The sequence below is a fragment of the Eleginops maclovinus genome, chromosome 10 (genome assembly GCF_036324505.1).
Source record: "Eleginops maclovinus isolate JMC-PN-2008 ecotype Puerto Natales chromosome 10, JC_Emac_rtc_rv5, whole genome shotgun sequence".
In the NCBI taxonomy this organism is placed as follows: Eukaryota; Metazoa; Chordata; class Actinopteri; order Perciformes; family Eleginopidae; genus Eleginops; species Eleginops maclovinus.
Window position 1 is genome coordinate 21,329,457 of NC_086358.1, and position 19,768 is coordinate 21,349,224.

The following is a 19,768-nucleotide window of genomic DNA, read 5'->3' on the forward strand; positions in this document are numbered from 1 at the left end:
AGATTTGTTTTTCTCCACCTGAGTTCAGCTTTTATGGACTCTTTTTTCTGTTCTCAAACTCATAGCCTTTCTCCATGGAGATATTTTCTTGCCACACACCTCCTTTACCTTAGTGGGAGCAATGGCATCTATGATATTTTAAATGTTTTAATTAAAAAGATCGACTAGCTCATTTACTGAGATGTTAGCAAGGGCTGGTGTGGGAGAAAACTTCTGAACAAACGTTTCCCTTGTGTTTTCAGAAAAGTGCCTTTTTGTGGTAATTTCTTTTTGACCATTTGTGTGAACAGAAATAGAGCTCTCAAAGAAAACACAGGAATGATCAGAGAGTGCAACATCAGTCACTGCAACCTCAGAGATGTTCATTCCCTTTGAGATGATTAAGTCTAGAGTGTGCCCCCTGTTGTGAGTCGGAACCATTACATGCTGAGTCAGTCCGTAGTTATCAAGAACACAGAACAGTTCTTTAGCCCCTCTGTCCTCAGGCTTGTCAACATGGATGTTAAAATCACCAACAATGACTAGACGGTCAAAGTCAATACACATTATAGACAGCAGTTCAGCAAAGTCATCAAAAGAGCTTGCACAGTATTTGGGGGGTCTATAGATGTTTAGGAACATAGCTCAAGAGGGGCATTTCAGCTGAAGGGCCACATATTCAAAAGATGGGAAGGTTCCATAAGATGTCTGCTTGCATTGAAGGGAATCATTAAACAAAATAGCAACTCCACCCCCTTTCTTATGCATTCTAGCCTGACTCATAAAACTAAATTTGGGGGGGTTGATTTGATAAGAACAGCTGCGCTGTTATATTGTTCTATCCAAATTTCAGTTAAAAACATAAAATCCAGATTGTGCTTGGTGATAAAATCATTGATTAAAAATGTCTTTCCTGATAACGACCTGACATTTAATAAAGCTAGTTTAAGCGTGTTGAATACACTATAAGTCTGATTTTGTGTGACAAGCTGTGACTGACGTGGAATAGCGGCTAAATTTGATAAATTCACACTTCAGTTCAGCGCTTTCTGTTTCTAAGCTGATTCACCGTTCGCAATCATGACCTATCAACACAGATATCGGCAAAGCTATTGGCAGGCTAGTTGAATAACCCTCGACCTGGAAGCACTCCTTAGTTTCTTGGAACAAAGGAGGGGTTCGGTCTGAGTGTCGCTCCGTTGCGGTCACCGCAAATCAAAAGGCAGCTCAGGTGCACCGATAGAGCAGTGAGTTCGCACACTCTCCTGGCAGAAGTCAATGCCAGCAGCAAAGCTGTTTTGTGTTCTGTTCAATGACAACACCTTCAGAGAGGAGAGCTCGGGAGGTCCAAATGGTTCTGCAACCAAAGCCTCGAGCACCAACGGCAGTTTCCATTGCAGGGTGGAGACATGCACCACTGGGCATTGTCTCCTGACTCCCTGCAAAAAACGCTTCATAAGTGGTTGGCTAAAGACTGGTCTGTCGCCAAATCCCTCATGGCAGGACAAGATGGCTGCTGCATACACCTTGACCGTGGCATGAGCAAGCCCCCTGTCCACCAGTAGCAGTAAATAGGATAGAATAGAGCCCAATGTACAGGACAGGGGCTCTAGACTCCTTTCCTCGCATTAACGCTGGAACCCCAGCCACTTTGTCTTGTAATAGGCTGTTGTGGATCCTGCTCTTGCGGCCTGGATGTTCTGTATAGTATTACCAGACAATCTAATCATTCTCAGCTTGTCCCTCTCAGGAGCCAAGCCTGGAGTGGGTAACGCCCCTACTGCCCCTGCTTCTTGCGACTGCGCTCCCCAGAACTGAGGAACGGTCCAGGGCTGAACCACCCTCATTTGTGTCATTTCTGTGTACCATGGTGCCGCTCAGCGACCTGGTGCTACCAGAACGACTGACAGCTGTTCTCATCTTACCCTCTCCAGGAGTGGGGGGATGAGAAGCAGTGGTGGAAGGTGGTAGAGCCACTTCCTTGGCCAGGGCTTGTGTGCAACCGCATCCACCCCAAGAGTGGATTGTCCTGCAGAGCCAGGGAAAACCATAGGGGGCAGCTGGGTGTTTACGCCGGTGAGCAGGCATCGTTTGCTTCTCCTGAAACGAAGGCTGGCAAACCACCTCTGCAGGTGACGCATGTGCAATAGCCCGAGCGGTACCACGTGGTGAGCAGCCGCCATGAGACCCAGGTCTGCATGATGGTCAGAGCTTTCACCGTCGCCCCCTGTCGTAGTCTGCAGACTGCCTGAAGCAGGGATGTCTGTCTGTTTTCTGACGCACGTAGCCTGCCTGCATCGAGCCAAATCCCCCGATAGTCCACCTGCTGCTGAGGTAGGGGACTGCTCTTCTTACAATTGATTACGACCCCGACTTGGTTAGGTGCAGGATCAATTGGCAACATTGCCCATTCCCTGGACTTGGCCATGACTATGAGGTCATCGAGATAAAAGAACACTCTCATGCCATGGTCCCAAAGCAGCTGAAGCGCTGTGCCCACACATTTGCTGAATGTGTATGGGGACAGGGTGTAGCCGAACGGTAGGCTGTTGTAATCGTAGGCTATCCCCTGGAAGGCAAAACACAGATACTTTCTCTGCTTTGGAGCAATTTCGACATGAAAGTAAACGTCCTTTAAGGCGATGGTTGTGAACCAATTGCCCGGCTGCCCCAGTTCCAGTAACCATTTTAGGGTTAACATGTGGGACTTTATGTGGGCATTGCACTGATTCAGGATGCAAAGATCCAGAATGGGCCTGAATTCTCCTGTCTTCTTGGGAACCAGGAAGTATATGGAGTAAAACCCCTTTCCTCTGTCCTGAGAGTGCACAGGCACAGCCTGTTTTTGTCACAGGGCCTGGATTTTTGTTGAAAGGGAGCCTATCTCCTCCTGGGATGAATTTGCCTCCCTTACACCCATGAATGGAGGAAGGACACTGCAGAACTGGAGTGTTTTATCTTTAGTAATCCAGTCTCAGTGTCCTGTCCATCTGTCAGTACACAGCTGAGCCCCCATTCCCCATAACAATGTTATTGTGTTTATTTGAAGAAGTAAACTTCTAATCTACATTAGTTTATAAAGTTAACCTCATCTGGACTTATTGGGCCTTCTTGCAGTTCCTCACAGCTGGAATCAGTCTCTGTCGTCCCTCATCTGATGTTTTGTACTTCTTCAGGTCAAACTAATCCAGAACCTCCTCTGACATCTGCAGCATGTCAGCCAGAGCTGAGCAGTGGATCTCAGAGACCCGTGTCATGTCCCTCATCATGCTTTTGCTTCTTCCTCTTTGTCTGGACCAGCAGGAAGTGTGAGTACATGTCAGTGAGGGCAGCTCCCCTCTCTCGTCCAGAACTGCAGCAGTGATCCAGCAGAAGACTGGGATCAGACACATGATGTGGAGGCTCCTGGAGCTCTTGAAATGAGAGATGATCCTGCTGGACAGTTCTTCATCCCTGGATCTCCTCCTGAAGTACTCATCCTTCTGGGCGTCAGTGAAGCCTCGTACTTCTGTTATCCTGTCCACACACTCAAGAGGGATCTGATTGGTCGCTGCAGGTTGGGAAGTTATCCAGACGAGAGCCGAGGGAAACAGCTTCCCCCTGATGAGGTTTGTCAGACACAACCTCACTTTTCCTGAAATCCAGAGAGAGTCTGCTTTCATCCAGGCCGTCAAAGATGAACAGCACTTTACAGACAGCCAGCTGCTCTGCTGTGACCTTCTGTAAGGTTGGATAGAAAACATGGAGCATTCTGAGAAGACTGTACTGCTCATCTTTGATCAGGTTCAGCTCCCTGAAGGACGTTCTGATAGAAAGCACAGCTGGACAGCTGCCCCTCCACAGGAACAGGACTTCCTCTTCTCTCTGTGGAGATGAACACATCCTTTATAGCACTTTACATTAGTGGCGTAGGATTTCACCAACCATACAAAAAGGAGGCAAACTCTAGTTTGATATTATAAATGGTCTTTATTCATCCATCCATCCATGTTTTACCGCTTATCCAAAGTTGGGTCGCGGGGGAAGCAGTTCCAGCATAGGCCTCCAAACTTCCCTTTCCCTGCCCACATGCCCAGTCTTAATCCCTCCACCTGATCCTGGACCTACCTGGAGCACTTCACTATGGAGGTGGCCAGGTGGCATCCTTACTGCCTGAACCCCCTCAATTGGTTCCTCTCAACAAGAAGGTGCAGCAGCTCTAATTCGATTCCCTCCCAAATGATCAAACTTCTCACCTTATCATTAACGGAGATGACTCTCCGGTTATTACCCATTTCCTCTGGTTGTATTAGAAATCTCATTCTTTCCTGGGGAGGCTGAGCATAAGATGCATCTTTATTTGGCACAGACCCTTTGATCCCCCTTTTTGACCATTGGAACCACCAGCCCGTCCTGCCACTGTACTGCCCCCGACTTCCACACAATGTTGATGAGACGTGTCAACCACGACAGTCCCTCAACACCCAGAGTATTCAACATTTCTCGACAGATATCATCAACCCCAGAGGCTTTGCCACCATGGAGTTGTTCAACTACCTCAGTGACCTCCTCCTTTGTGTTTGACCTGCCATCGTAAACCAGCTCTGCCTCCACCTGTCAGGTTCAGGAGATCTTTAAAACAGCAGTGATTATTACTGATCTGTAGACATGTAGTTATTAAAGGACAGGTTAGATTATCAGGTAACATAGAAACTGAATCCTCTTCAGGTCAGTTTACAGTAAAACCTCTTACTCTGTGTCTGAGGGTCCAGGTTCATTACTGAAGTTTAGAGGATAGTCTTTAGACATATCACTCTTCAGAGAGAGACAGCTGGAGACTGGAGACTCTGCTTTCTGTCTGTTAGTTAGTTAATTTGAAGAGCAGCTTTTGACTTGACTATTTAACCCTTAACGAGCTGCTCAATACACACTAATGTTAAAATCTGAAGAAGGCCTCTTTACCAGTAAGTATAATATTTCAAAAAGTATGAATCTGATTTGAAAGTTGCGTAACACTAATGATGTCAAAAAGATGTGTAACATTTTAAAGTTGGAATGATGTTTCTGAGTGAAAGTTTGAAGGAGCAGTTAGCATTTGAAGTTGCATGAAGATTTTTCAAATGTGAAGAGTTTCTCTATTCATTCCTATCGGGTAAATGTTGATGAATTATGGGTAATATCTCTAGAATTATTAAAGTTATGAATGTCAAGAGTAATAGCCAACGATTCTCGATCGAGCTGAAGGTTCTGATATTTGAACAGAGTTTGTGGATCTTACTCTGTCTCTGTCTGTGGAAACAACACATATTTTACACATATCAGTAGTTCATTTAAAGAGCAGATCTGTAAAAAGTTGTACATGTTCCTATTTTATTACCTTAACCCAACACAAGTCCATCATGTTGAGTGTGATAATGATTTCACCAGTTGGTGATTTACTATTGCTGATGGTGCAAAGAAGAAAGAGTTCAATTAAACTTCTGTACTCTAAGATAGACAATATATATAAAGTTATAAAGGTACGTTTAGAGTAGAAACAAATATTACTTTGTGTCTGAGGGTCCAGGTTCATTACCGAAGTCTCGATCTATTCCTTTAGACCAGTCACTCTTCAGAGACAGACAGCTGGAGTTTGAAGGTGTGTCCTCTTCCTCATCTTTTAAACTACTCATCTTCTCCAGTCTGAGAGATAAACCAGTTACACTGGAGTCACACTTTTTATCTTGAATTTATTTTCCTACGTAGGGTCTAACAGAGTAAAGAATGGATGTTTTTAAAGCAGAGCCTGACTTCACGCTTTACCTTTAACGCCCTCACCTTTCTGCAGCTCCTCCTCATGTTTCATAACCAGCCTCACCAGATGAATGTAAACATATAGGATTTCCAGTTATTGAGTGACACATTTGTAGGAACAGATATGCAGCTATCAACCAGCTCACGTTATTGAAGTAAAACTACTGGCATGTGAACATAACTCAGTAGTTAACATGCTGCATTCAAAACCTCAATGCAGTGAAAAGGCTTTACTACTGGACCCTGCACTTAAAAGTAATTCAGGGGACCTTTTACCGCCAGTTAATTAAATGCATGGTTGCAAGATAAAAATAGAATTAATTGATTCAGATAAACATTTTAAGTTGCAAACATTAATTTATAAGTTGTGTTGATGTAATCATTTTGGTAATTACATCAACTTAATATAGTGTGTAATTTAAACTCTGATTTCTGCGTAAATTGACCTAAAACTAAATTGAAGTTGTAGTAAGTAATGTAATTGGCTTGATAACTTAATTTTTCATCACCTGAAGTTAAGGATGTAAAGCCCACTCCCACTTAACATGCCTGGACAAGTTCTGAAAGTTAAGACTGTGTGTTCGAGGACATAGGCTGAAGAAATACTCTACAAAGGACATTTTTAAGGTGAGTGTCATCTTTTGTCATTGAAATACAGAAGTAAACCTTGTATAGTATAGTGCTGCTGTTAGCAGCCTTTGAGCTGTGGATAGTTCTGTGAGAGGTTACAAAGTAGTAGAGCAGAGTGTTTCTTTTTTTGTGTTTCTTGCTCATTTCATGCAGTATTGCTTTTATATATAGAAACCTAGAAGAAAAAACCTGCAGGAAGACCTAGACCTTAGGTATGGTATTTGTATTGTAAAAATACTTTGGTTACTATTGTTATATAACTTTTTATTAAAAAAAAACCCTTGGTCTTAAATGCTGCAGTACATCTATGTCAAGATGTGTAAAGTATCGAAATGTGATTCTGTCTATCTACCAGACATACGTGTATGTACTTGATGTTAAGACTTTGCATCGACAGTAAAAGCAAAGATACTTTGCCATTCTAGGCCGATTGGTATCTTGTAGTTGGCTCAAATCGAAACAAAATGGGCTGGAGATGCAAAACATGTAAATTTGAAACCTCTGCAATAACAGGGTTGCTAAAACATTACATTACCATGGTCATGGTGGGCAACCTCTGCACAGTTATAAAAAGTATGCAATCACGTAATTCATTATCTCTTATACACTAACCTATCATTTAATTTGCTTCAAAAGGACACAAAAGAGGCAGGCCTTGATGGACAAGTGATGTATATCGCCATCATCAGTGATGGGTCCACCCCAGGATCTGACCATAAGATAGCAACCATCGTGGTCGAGGGAACCAAAGTTGAAGTCTACTAGTTCCACAGCATGTTACTTGGCTTTGGCTGTTCTCTCCATGGAGACTTGGGTTTTTAGGGGTCACAATTGTTTAAGATGTATTAAGATGTGTTCCAAAATATGTATACTGCCTTTGGAACTCGCCCGCATTTAATCGTTATAAAGGTGATGAATGAACAAGCATTCTGCGTTATATTTTTTCATACTGTTTAAAATAATGACTGTCGGCAGTGAAAACATCTTTGTTACATCTTTTGTAAGATTGATGTGTGTGATCTGCAGATTGTCGGCCATTGAAAGTCTGTTACTGTAGTTTTACAAAACATTTACAAAAGCTCTAGAATATGGTTTTAAAACTAGAGTTACAACATTTTACAGATATTTGGCACTGGTTTTAAATATGCCAAGGCCTCTAACTTTGATGTGATGACAGAATTGATTTGCTGTGTCCCCTTTCATTTCCTGTGGTAACATTGCTAATAGTTTTTTTTATGATTTGTGGGGCAGATTAAATTTGTGTTTTTTTTTCCTCATTCCCAAAAACGCCCTCAGGTGGTCATAGCTTGGAAATCTATTTACAAAAAGACACATACATCATGTCAGTCATTAATTAACATAGTGCATACAATCATACACGGTCACCAAAATAATCTTAGCTGTAACAACTAAGCCATTTTCTCATCTCGTATGCCACTTAACATTCAGATGAAGTTAATAAGAAGCTATTTGTGCTGTATTTTATATGTAACGTTAGGCTACTTTTTAAACAACAATGTGTCTGCATTACACATAGGCTGCAGCGGTCACGCAGTAAACACATTCACTTTTTTTTATTAAGACTTATGTCTGCTGCATGAGAGGAGATGGGGAAACTATTGCGACGTATGTTCACCAGCCACTCTCTTTTCGGGTCGTGATAGGTTGGAAATCCATGGAAACTCAAAATACCATTACATTTCCATGATGCCGAACAAAGCGGAGCACAACAATGTTTGGAGTATTTCTTCTGTTTTGGAAAACGCATTTTCTTATGGGTATTCATGGCAAAACATTACCTGAGGAACTGTTGCTAGCTAGTTCAAAGTAAACATGTACTTCCGGGTCAGTTCGGCAACCGACTGCAGTACTGTGGGGCAGCTTGTAACAGTTGAAAGAGTCATGGAGGAGGACATCATGAAAATGCAAAGTGACAAGGTGGGCAGAACATTCAGTCAATTCACGCAATAAGTTACCGTAACAACACAGAGCCTGGAAAAGTCTAACACTTTATAAGAAATGAGGAGGTAGCATGGCAGTTTAGTTAATCTTAATATCCAATGAGATTGGAATTGGATGGCTTCATTTTAACAATAAGGAATACCAACAAGTGAGGACCTGCAATGGCGGAGGAACAAGACATGCAACAGTGGAAAAAACAACAACTGTTTCTCAGCTTTTGGAAATGGGAAAAAAAGCTATTTTTCCCAGATGGCCACTCAACAAAAGGGCCAGTTGAAGTCTTCACCTTTGATGTCTGTGATTTTAAAATAAACTAGATCCCTTTAAATGACACTGTTGGCAGACTTTATGAACAAACCAAACTGAAGCTGCTTCAATTTGACATATCCAGGAAAGTAGAAGCCCATTCAACAGATCAATCCTCATCTGAGGTAAAAAACACAGTGAAGATTCCTTATCTGTAGATGCATCTGTTGACATCACTGAGGGAGCAGACGCACATGGATCTGTTGATGCAGATGAATTGATTACTGATCTGCCAGAGCAGGAATATTCATCTTACAGTGACAATTGCGATCAGGTTTGTGGCAGTAGGAAATATAAAGTAACTTTAATGACAGGGACAGATGGAACTTGACGATTAACTTCAGGTAATAACTTAATAAAACATGGATTTCATAAAACAGAAAGGTTCCATTGTGTGCCATCAGTCACCATAGTTTTTGTCAGCAACTTTCTACATAGTTATAGTTATGGTAGGCCTATTTAGAAAACCCTTTTGTCCAAGGCCTTACCAACTAACTTTCACCTAGGATGTTTCATTTTTTCAGGACTTTGTTGTTGACGTGTGGTCAGACCATAGACTGTATATATAGATGGACAGAGTGGCTCCATTCAGCTGTGTTCTATAGAATTGAAGCAACCGAGGCGACGCCATCTTTGAAAATTTGGAGTCAGTTCGAAGTACGCTTGCGCAGTAGAATCTGAAGCATGCGCAGTGAAGAGGAGGTCGCGATCAGACCCGCCCACTCATCGAGTGAAACACGCCCCTTATCGAGTGAAACACGCTAACTTTTTTCTCATTAGAAATCTCGATGTTTCAAGCGTCTTCAACATACAAATCTATCTGTTTTTCGTTGGTATATGACCATAATCCTTTCAAGGATGTCCGAAAATCTATAGATTACTGTCAAATTAAGTTAACTTTCTAACGTTAGCGGCTAAGCTATCGCTACCGTCATTTTAATGAGTTCGCTAGCTAATATTAAGTTAATATTCACTTACCGAAAAAACTGCACAGAGCTCCCCTGAGATGGCCTGTTAGTACAATCAACAGCACAACACGACATGACTGTCAATATATAAATGTAAAGTAATAACAGCAAATAAAACAAATATGAGTTGCCTGACAAAAGAACACCACTACAGCCGAGCCTACAGCTACTCTGAATGAAATGAAATGTTGAAGGAGGTTGCAAGCGGCTGCACTGTCAATCAAAGTGTAACCACGCCCCTTTTATATTTATTAAAATAACATTAAAGAAAATAATTTCTCGGGAAAAAGAAAAATGGTGTGATGTGAAGCACCTTGAAAGCTATTTTTTCGAATAAAAAGTTGTGGATGCAAAATTTGTTTTAGGTGAGAAAAGTGACATAGAAAGTTGGTTACTTGCCCATTGAAAATACATGGGAATGGGCGGAGCTACGCATTGTACTGCAGCCAGCCACCAGGGGGCTCTGGACTAGCGCTTGCTTCACTTTTAACGGACGAACCTCTGTCCATCAATATATACAGTCTATGGGTCAGACGCATACCTTTTTTTTTTGCATATTTCTTCGCAATTTCATACATTTATTTTTAATGCTTTGAAAAATACCACTTATATGCTGTATGTATATGTTTGCTCCCAATGTGTCTTAGAGACTCTGAGGGAAGATTGAAGAATATCTAAAAGTTATTGCACAATGTCTTTTTTTCGTAATAGGCTAATGTGGAGTTTCTTTGAGTCACATGTATTGTCTTGCACACCATTTCATATTAATTGTGAAAAATGTTTTTCTCCCATTTCTGCCCTTATTACAAATAACTGCTGACAACAATGCAGAATCTGCATTTCCAGATACAACCAAGATCCAAAAAACAAAGAGCAACCTCTGAGACTGTGACAGCAGAAGGTCCAAGAAAATCACATCGCTCGCATTCAACCCCAATGGACAGAAACACAATTCACATTGGCCAGATGTAGGGCACCAACTGCCTTGAAGTTATTGATCTGACCAGTGCAGTTCCTGATGACTCCCTACAAACAGCGCCTGGAACTGTTGAAGGTGTTCCAGAATCAGACGAGACAGAACAGTTTTATGGGATCTGGAAGATGATCTTTGCGGAGCATATGGTGATGAAACAGTTGTGATAACATGGAATTACGTAAAAAATGAGGATGTCACTCAGGTAATATGATCAGGAATGTTTTTGGGTAAGGGGGTAAAATGCAAATATATGTATTAAAACCAGTAAACACAGAAAAGATAGAGAAATGTATTGCTACTTCGATTCAATAAATTACATACTGTAGTTTTTGTTAGATTTCAATAGTCATTCAATTCGATTCAATTAATTAAAAAAGTCAAACGTGCATTCCTACTTTGAAAAAAATGTACCATGTCCTTTTAGTTTTATGGCATTTGTATTCTGTTCCCCCATTATCCTTTCGACACCTGAATGAAATAACCTACAGTGCTGTGAAACACTTACTGTACTGTACTGAAATGTTAGCTCACCCCGTGTATATTTAGAGCTTAATTTTGCCACAGCATATTGATTAACATTTAATTGATTATGCTGCTTTAGAACCATTTACATTTCAACAAACCAAACAAGACCTGATGAAAACCTGTGGAATTGCACAGAGATTTTAATTTCGCATTCATAAGCCATACATGGTGGCATGCACAACTTCACAATTCTCCCTTTTTACAATAATTTGTATATCAAACTACCATTTGTAGTGTACAGTGGTAAAGGAAAGTCATGCACAACTTATACTTTAGAGTCCTTTTGACTTGTGATGTGGAGTATTTTTATAAACACTGATTTGTGACTTTATTATACTCTCTGTCTGAAAATGTAAGGTTTGTCTTTTTCCATTTCTCAAAATCCAAGTGTAATTTTTACAGAGTATATCTGGTTTTAAATTCAAGATGATGTTGAAGACTAGTACGGAAATACTTTAGTTAATAACAGTCTGCAATAATGTCTAAGACCTCAAAGTGTCTGCTGTCAATTAATAACATACTTACTTAATTCATCTTTCAGAGTGTAGAGATGAATGGAGTACCAATGCAGGATTTACAACGCCTCTTGTCTTCAGATTGTGGCCTGCCTTCGGCACATGTACAGTCCATACATGAGGAAGCAGTGCAAACTGCACAGGCAAGATGCATCACTGCAAGAAACCCTGCACACATCCTTTAAATTCCCGATCTTGTAAGATTTCACATAACTGTGGCCTGTAAAACATTTGTATAATGTCCTGAGAGGCTCTGGAGGAGCTCGGTCAGGTATAAAAAAAAGTAACTTTGATGATATCATACTGAAGTTGTCAGTGTTACCTCGGCTTTTAAGTGAGACAACAAATAAAAAGTCTGTGTTATAAATTGAAGGTGTGGTGGAGTTTGAAAGAAGGTCTTATAAAAAGATGCTTTTGAGTTGCATTATGGGAAAAACATAGAATCCAATATTAAATAGACCTTGATTCATACTCAACATTTAAACAATAAGGACATGTTGGCCTCTACTTCATTCATTTACCAATCATGTTAGATAGAGCTGTCACTATGTTACAGAAGTAAACAAAGGAGTCAAATGGAGGTATGTCAAGAAGTGTGTGTGGGGGGGGGGGGGGGGGGGGGGGGGGAGAAACTCCCTCTGGAGGGAACACAGGGATTTTAGCCTTTGCAGACCACTTACATGCACAAAAACCTGAAAGAAGTCTTTTGTCTTGTAAAAGTCACAGTTTGCAACACGATAATGAAAAGTAAAATGTGAATAACTTTTACAAGTCCGGTTTGGATTGCAGCTTCTCATTCATATTAAAATAAACAAAGATCCAAAGTGAAACAGCTCATATTAATATACTCTAAATATGGAGAGGGGCTGCTGCGCTCTCTCTGTCTCTCTTTCTTTCTCTCTCTCTCTCTCTCTCTCTCTCTCTCTCTCTCTCTCTCTCTCTCTCTCCTGCATGTCAGACCCACCATGTGTCATTTTACTCAAACTATCATATTTGGTATGTTGGAAACTTGGGATCTTTATTAGTCATTCAAATGTTCTTTCTGTTTGTTTGAATAAGATCTTAGACCTGAACTGCACTCTGGCTCCCCAAGCCTTCTCATCTTGCTGGATGTGGAGGGAAGGGTTGCTAATTAAATTAAGTAAAATGGGTATTGGAGGGAGGATGTATAATTGGATAATGGAATTTTTAACAGGTAGGAAATTTAGAGCAGAAGTATCCAAGGATTTAGAAATTACAAATGGTATCCCACAGGGGAGTGCAATTAGCCCAATATTGTTTAACATCATGATAAATGACATATTTACAAATTTAGATGCATGCATCAAATCAGCACTTTATGCAGACGACGGGGCCATATGGACGAGGGGAAGAAATGGGCCATATGTGGTAGATAGTATAAGAAAAGCAATAGAGAAGGTGGAGAGGTAGTCCTATGAGTGGGGGTTCAAGCTGTCAACAAGCAAGTCATGTTACATGATGTTTTCAAATAAGAGAAAGGTTGGTACAGAAAAGTTAACATTATATGGGCAGCCGATGGAGAGGGTGGCTGAATTTAAGTATGTGGGGTTATGGCTGGATAGCAAATAAACATGGAAAACACATATCAAACATCTGGAAACAAAATGCTAAAAAGTCATTAACCTATTAAGAGCGGTGGCCAGATGCAACTGGGGGGCAGATAACCAGGCATTAATTGACATTTATAGGGCTATTATGAAGGCAACAGTAGATTATGGTAGTATAGTGTATGGAGCAGCAGCAAGGACATCATTGGACCAAGTGGACAGACTACAGTACAGAGCACTGCGATTATGTATAGGAGCTATTAAATCAACCCCCATTAACGCAGTACTTATAGAAGCAGGAGAAACACCGCTTGAGTTAAGAAGGGAGAAACTGGCACTCGCATATTGGGTCAGGCTAAAAGGAAGTGGAGAAGAAAACCCTGCAAAAAAGACTATACAGGAACGCTGGGAATATTCAAAGTTCCAGGGGTTAGGGATTGGGTGGACAAGGGAGGAAAAAGTGAAGACATATGGAATGGAGGTCTTAGGGTTCACCAGGACCACCCCAGTGAGTAGCGTTCCCCCTTGGATATTCCCAGAAGTAAAGATCGATATGAGTATTCTGGAAAAGAAAAGACAATGGCAAATGAACGAAGTAGGAGTTAAAACAAGTATTTACCTGAGGAGCAACTACTACAGTTATCTCAAAATATATACAGATGGTTCTAAGAACAAACAGGAGTGTGTGGGAATTGGTGTGTATGTCCCAAATATCTATTTCCAAAAGACTATCTGATCAGTTATCAGTGTATACAGCAGAAATAGTGGCAGTCATTATTGGGTTATAGTGGGTCGAAGAGGTCCGACCAGACCGGTGGTATGCACAGATTCAATGGCCGTGTTGGAAAGCATACAGTCAACAACATCTGTCAGAGAAGATTTAATCATTGAACTGTTTGCTAAGACTTCACAGAGGTGGCATGGATGTACAGTTCTGTTGGGTACCAGCGCATGAGGGGCTGAAAGGGAATGAGTGTGCTGATAAACTAGCAACAGGGGCACTACAAAAGGAAATAACAGTACCAGTTCCACTCGGAAAAGGAGAAGGAAAGGCAGTGATTAAGAAGAAAGGAGATATGGCAGAAAAGGTGGGAGGAAGACCATAAAGGAAAGAGGTACCATAACATACAAAAGTCAGTGATAACAAAGAACTACGAAGAAAGGAACAGAAGGGAGGACATCATCATAGCAAGACTCAGATTGGATCACACAGGTTTCAATTGCACCATGTTTGTACTGGGGAAAAGGAATAGTGACAAATGTGGGAACTGTGGCATCAAATAGAAACGTTGAACATATCATATTTCACTGTGCCATGTATGCAGTAGAACAGGGGTGCCCAAATACTTCCTGATGGAGGGCCAAAATTGAACGTGAGGGGAGGGCCGAGGGCCAAAATGATAATTTTGCAGTACATTAAGTGTGCGGTAAATATATGAGTGCAGTACATTACGTGTGTAAGTTAAGCATACGTGTGCAAAATAAACACTATATCACAAAGTCATTTTGAAAAATGAATTGCACTGTTTATTGTGCTTCACATTTAGGTCAATAACATTTCATAACATCGATCTGGCTTCTTTAAATTAAAAAAATAACTGATGCACTATGAAATATTTGTGGACAGGTGTGGAACATTACCAGTCCTTGGGCCTACCATACTCCCAGGTGACACAATGGGAGGCCTACATATTCTGCCTGTAGTAGTCCAATCAGTGGGAAACATGAAGCCTGTTCTTGGTTTTTAAAAGCCTCTCAATATCAGGTTTAAGCTGACTAACTGACAAAGTGAGAATGTCATGTAGGTGAGAGTCAGATAAAGCATTCTTCCGTTTGGACTTGTTAAGATTCATAAGGCTGAAAGCCTGCTCACAGACATAAGTACTTCCAAAGAGGGATAACATAACCTGGGCATGTTTGCGGATCTTGCCATATCTGTGTGCGGGAATAGACCTGTAAAAATCTTGTAAGGAAAGCTCTCTGAACCTGCTATGGAGGTCTGAATCAGACTGAAGTTCCAAAAGTTCCATTTGAAGCTCCTCACTGACTGCATCCACATTCACAGAAAAAGGTTGAGCAAACAGCTCAAATGCTGTTGTATTTCCACGAAAATCTTCAAAGCGATGGTCGAACTCCACCTCAAGATTGTTGAGAATGTCGAGGTATTTTGGTGTGTCTTCCTCCATCAACCCAACTTCTCTGAGGCTGGGGAAATGTGCCAAATTTCCTGAAAATACAGACACAAAGACAAAAGCAGCAATGTAAGATGCAAGGTTGTTCATGAAATGAAATGAAATACCAATCATCAATCAAATGGTGGGCAGGGGATATATTTTGTTTTGTTTATGGCTGCAGTAGACTATGAAAAGCAATACAACTACTGTTTTGGATTTAATGCCTGGTTTAGTGGTTTTAAAAAGAACATCTATTTTCCACCAACACAAAGTATACATGCATCACAAACAATATATCTATGATAGCATGGTTGTGACAACAAGCGTAATACATTGTTTTATGTTCAATAAAATATTAAAGTTAGATCTCACCTTTTGAGAGATGTCTGCTAAGCAGCTGGAGCTTTTGCTTGAAGGCTTTGACATGGTCATACATCTACGTGATCATCTGGTCTCTCCCTTGGAGCTGAAGATTGAGGATATTCAGCAGCTCTGTGATGTCCACAAGAAAAGCCAGGTCTGCAAGCCAGTGACTGTCCGTGGGCACTTGGATGTTGTTTGTCTTCGTGGCTTGAAACTCTCTTATTTCCTCGCGCAGATCAAAGAAACGCCGCAAAACTTTCCCACGGCTCAACCACCGCACCTCCTGATGGTACAATACATCACCATACTGGGCATCCATCTCATCAAGCAGAGCTTTGAATTGACGGTGTGAGAGGGCCTTTGAGCGAATATTGTTGACAATGGCGACGACATCCTGCATTACGTTTTTCAAGCCCATGTTTTTAGCGCACAGTTGCTCCTGATGCAAAATACAATGGTACTTTAAAATCGAGCCACCAAACTCGGAGACCTTGTCCGACACAAGTGCAGTTAGCCCTGCTCGCTTACCGACCATGGCGGGGGCTCCATCAGTCGTGATGCCAGATAGGGTTTCCCACTTCAAACCGTTCTTGTCCAGAACTCGCTCCACTGCCATAAAAATATCCACACCTTTTGTTGTCCCTTTCAATGTTTCAAGGCCCGCTAGTTCTTGACACACTTCAAAGTCCTCATTGACGCCTCGCAAAAACACCAGCAACTGTGCTGAGTCGGACACGTCGGTGCTTTCATCGCACGCAATGGAGAAGGCAGAAAAGTGACTTGCTCTTTGGGCTATCTGACCTCGAACGTCTTCGGCCATGTCCTCAACGCGGCGGGTGACAGTGTTCCGTGACAGGCTAATTTGAGAAAATACACGCATCTGATTTGGACACACATCTTGGGCAGCAATTGTCAAACACTCCTTGACGAAATCACCCGCTGCAAAAGCTCTCCCACTTCTCACGATTGCATTGCTAATGCGATAACTAGCCCGAGTGGCATTTTCTTGTGCAGTCGACGGCTGAAGTAGAGTTCGCTGCTGGGTGGTTAGCTTTGTTAGCAAGTCTGCTAACTTGACCTTGCGATGTTCTCCAGTGTACTTTGCGAACTCAGCCGCATGCTTAGTTAGATAGTGACGGCGAATGTTGTATTCCTTTGAAACAGCGACCCTCTGCTTACATACCAGACACACTGCATTGGAATCTACCTCGGTAAAAAAATAGTCCTGTTCCCAAGTTTTTTTAAATTTTCGTTTGTCTGTGTGCCACAGCCTACTACGCTCCATCCTTGAATCCTCTCACTCACCCAAGTTTGGCCCGCGGGCCCCAATTTAGGCAGCCATGCAGTAGAAAGAGAAAGGTTACATGATAAAGTCCAAGACGCGGGGAGGGACTGGGATTTAATGGGGATACTGGGAACAGATGGAGAGGGGGTAAGAGTCACCAGGAAGGCTCTCTTTACTTTTTTAAATAACACAAGGCTGGTGAGTAGAATTTAAGAAAGGATAAATGACATAATGTTACACACTCTTGTACAGTAGGTGGCGGTATGCACCTTAAAGTTGGTTGCGATCCACCATTAAACCCGAAGAAGAAGAAGAAGCAGAAGAAGACTTTTTTTGACTTTTGCAAAAACACTTTATTACATGTTCAACAAATGTACATTTGCCTCAAATAAAGTGCTTTATTGAGCAATAAAAATCAATTTTACCTAGAATAAATAAATAAAAAAGCTAAGCCTTAAAAACTTGTGTAAAGTGCAAGTCCTCGTTAACAACAGAACATACAATGTCTTTATAGCCCCACCGTTGTTTGAAAGCTTCCAAGTCCCCGATGTGTTTATAAAAACGATGCTCTAGCCAGAGTCTGGCTCTGATGTTGCACAGCTAGATCGTTTTTGCTTCTTGTCCCTTTCTGTTTTCCACTCTGTTCTTCCTACTTAGGTAGATAGCCATTTTAGCTTCACCAGAGAGGTAGTTTAGGAGCTGCCACTTTTCCTTGTTTGTCTTTCTGTATGGAGCCCCCATGATAAACACGCTCTCGGTAAAAGCTATACTAAAAAGACTAAAAACCAATGTTAAAAGAGAGAAGAAACCCGTGAGTCTCTGGCACTCTGTAAAAACATGGAAAACAGTCTCTCTAAAACCACAAAATGGACAGTTGTTACTGACAGCAGGATTAATGACGGAGATAAAAGAATTTGAGGCGATAGCGCCGTGTAAAATTCTCCACTGGAGGTCGGCAGTACGTTTTTTTACGGGAGGTTTGTACAGAATCCTCCACTGTGGGCCTGGTCCGTTTCCGGCACCCAGTCTGGTGCTCCACACAGTGGAGGCCCTGTCCTTCAGTCCATTTTTGTTTATGGTTTTGACAATGTTCATGTATAATGTCTTTTTGTCAGCTTTGTGCATGGTCATTTTCTCTGGGTTTGCAACCTTGAGCAGCTCTCCGAGCCCTGGGCTCAGGTATATCTCCGGGAAAGGGTCTGTTGGGTCTGGTTTGGCTCTGCCCTGTCCGTAGCTCCTTAACAGTCTCTGTTCCTCAGCGCAGAGGCTCCGGCTCCAGAGTTGCAGGATCCTCTGGGCCACCCGGACAGAGTGTAGACCCAGCAGAGAGCCCAAGGCCCGGGCATCGCTCAGCTCCGGCCCCACTGCATCCACCACCTGCTGAAGGCTCAGGGTCTCAGATCTGCGCAGCACCACCGCCAGTCCTGGTGTCTCGCTGCAGCTAACGTCCAGCCTGGCTCCATGAACCAGAGGCTCTTTTAACAACCAGTGCAGAGAGTCAGTCTTTGGACACCTTTTATGGTTAAAAAGGGCCCAAATCAGCCGGGCCGGTAAGATACCTTTGCAGAAACTGCATTCTAAAAGTGGCTGTTCGGCTGGCCAGGTGGACAAGGCCCTGTCCCCCCTGCAACAGCAGCAGCCGGCTGCTCCGGAGCAGCGGCGCTGTCAGCAGTAGCGGCCGCCTCCGGAGGGGAGCCCCCCACCGCCACAGCGGCCTCATTAGCGGACACCTCCGCTGGAGACACCTCTCCCTCAGCAGCAGCCGCCGCCTGGGGAGCCCCCCACCACCACAGGAGCCGCATTAGCGGACACCGCCGCTGGAGAGAGGAGCATGTGTCTGCAGATCCGGAGACTGCACATTCAGACCCGCACGTTTGGACCCGCACATTCAGACCCCTTGGTTTTTTGCTACAGCGCCCCCTGGTTTGTGTTATGCTAATGTTACCTACTCGGTCGGAACATGAAGGACGTGTCTGCAGACCCGGAAAAAAGGTATTGAAAGTCACATCGTTCGTTTTTTTTGTTGAAAATGCATTTGACAGCGTAACGAACGTTTGATTTTACGTTACAATTAGCCTTATGCACGTCAAATGCAACATAATATTTAGGCTAATTAAAGCTTAGCATTTTTCTGATAGAAGTTCTCTTCCCGTTAAACTGTAGCGTGTGCATTAAATTAAACAAAAATAAAACTCAATAGCCTATGTGTAGGCGTTGGCACTGTCTGTGACATTAAACCAAATTGTGTGTGTGTGTGTGTGTGTGTGTGTGTGTGTGTGTGTGTGTGTGTGTGTGTGTGTGTGTGTGTGTGTGTGTGTGTGTGTGTGTGTGTGTGTGTGTGTGTGTGTGTGTGTGTCTGTGTCTGTGTTTGGCGTAGTGTGTTTATTAAACTTAGATTCATGACACAGTCTCTCTGTCTTTTAAAGGTGCATATAACTATCCAGCATATCCAAATTGTGTGTGTGTGTGTGTGTGTGTGTGTGTGTGTGTGTGTGTGTGTGTGTGTGTGTGTGTGTGTGTGTGTGTGTGTGTGTTGGCGTAGTGTGTTTATTAAACTTCTATTCATGACACAGTCTCTTTCTGTCTTTTAAAGGTGCATATAACTATCCAGCATGGACAAAATCTGCCCCAACTGGAGCAATGCAGGACTGCTGGAGGCTGCAAGCAGGTTCATTGTCCATTCTGCAGCTCAACTTTGTTTCAGCAAACAAATGCGAAAAACATGTACAGGCCCATTTTAACAGA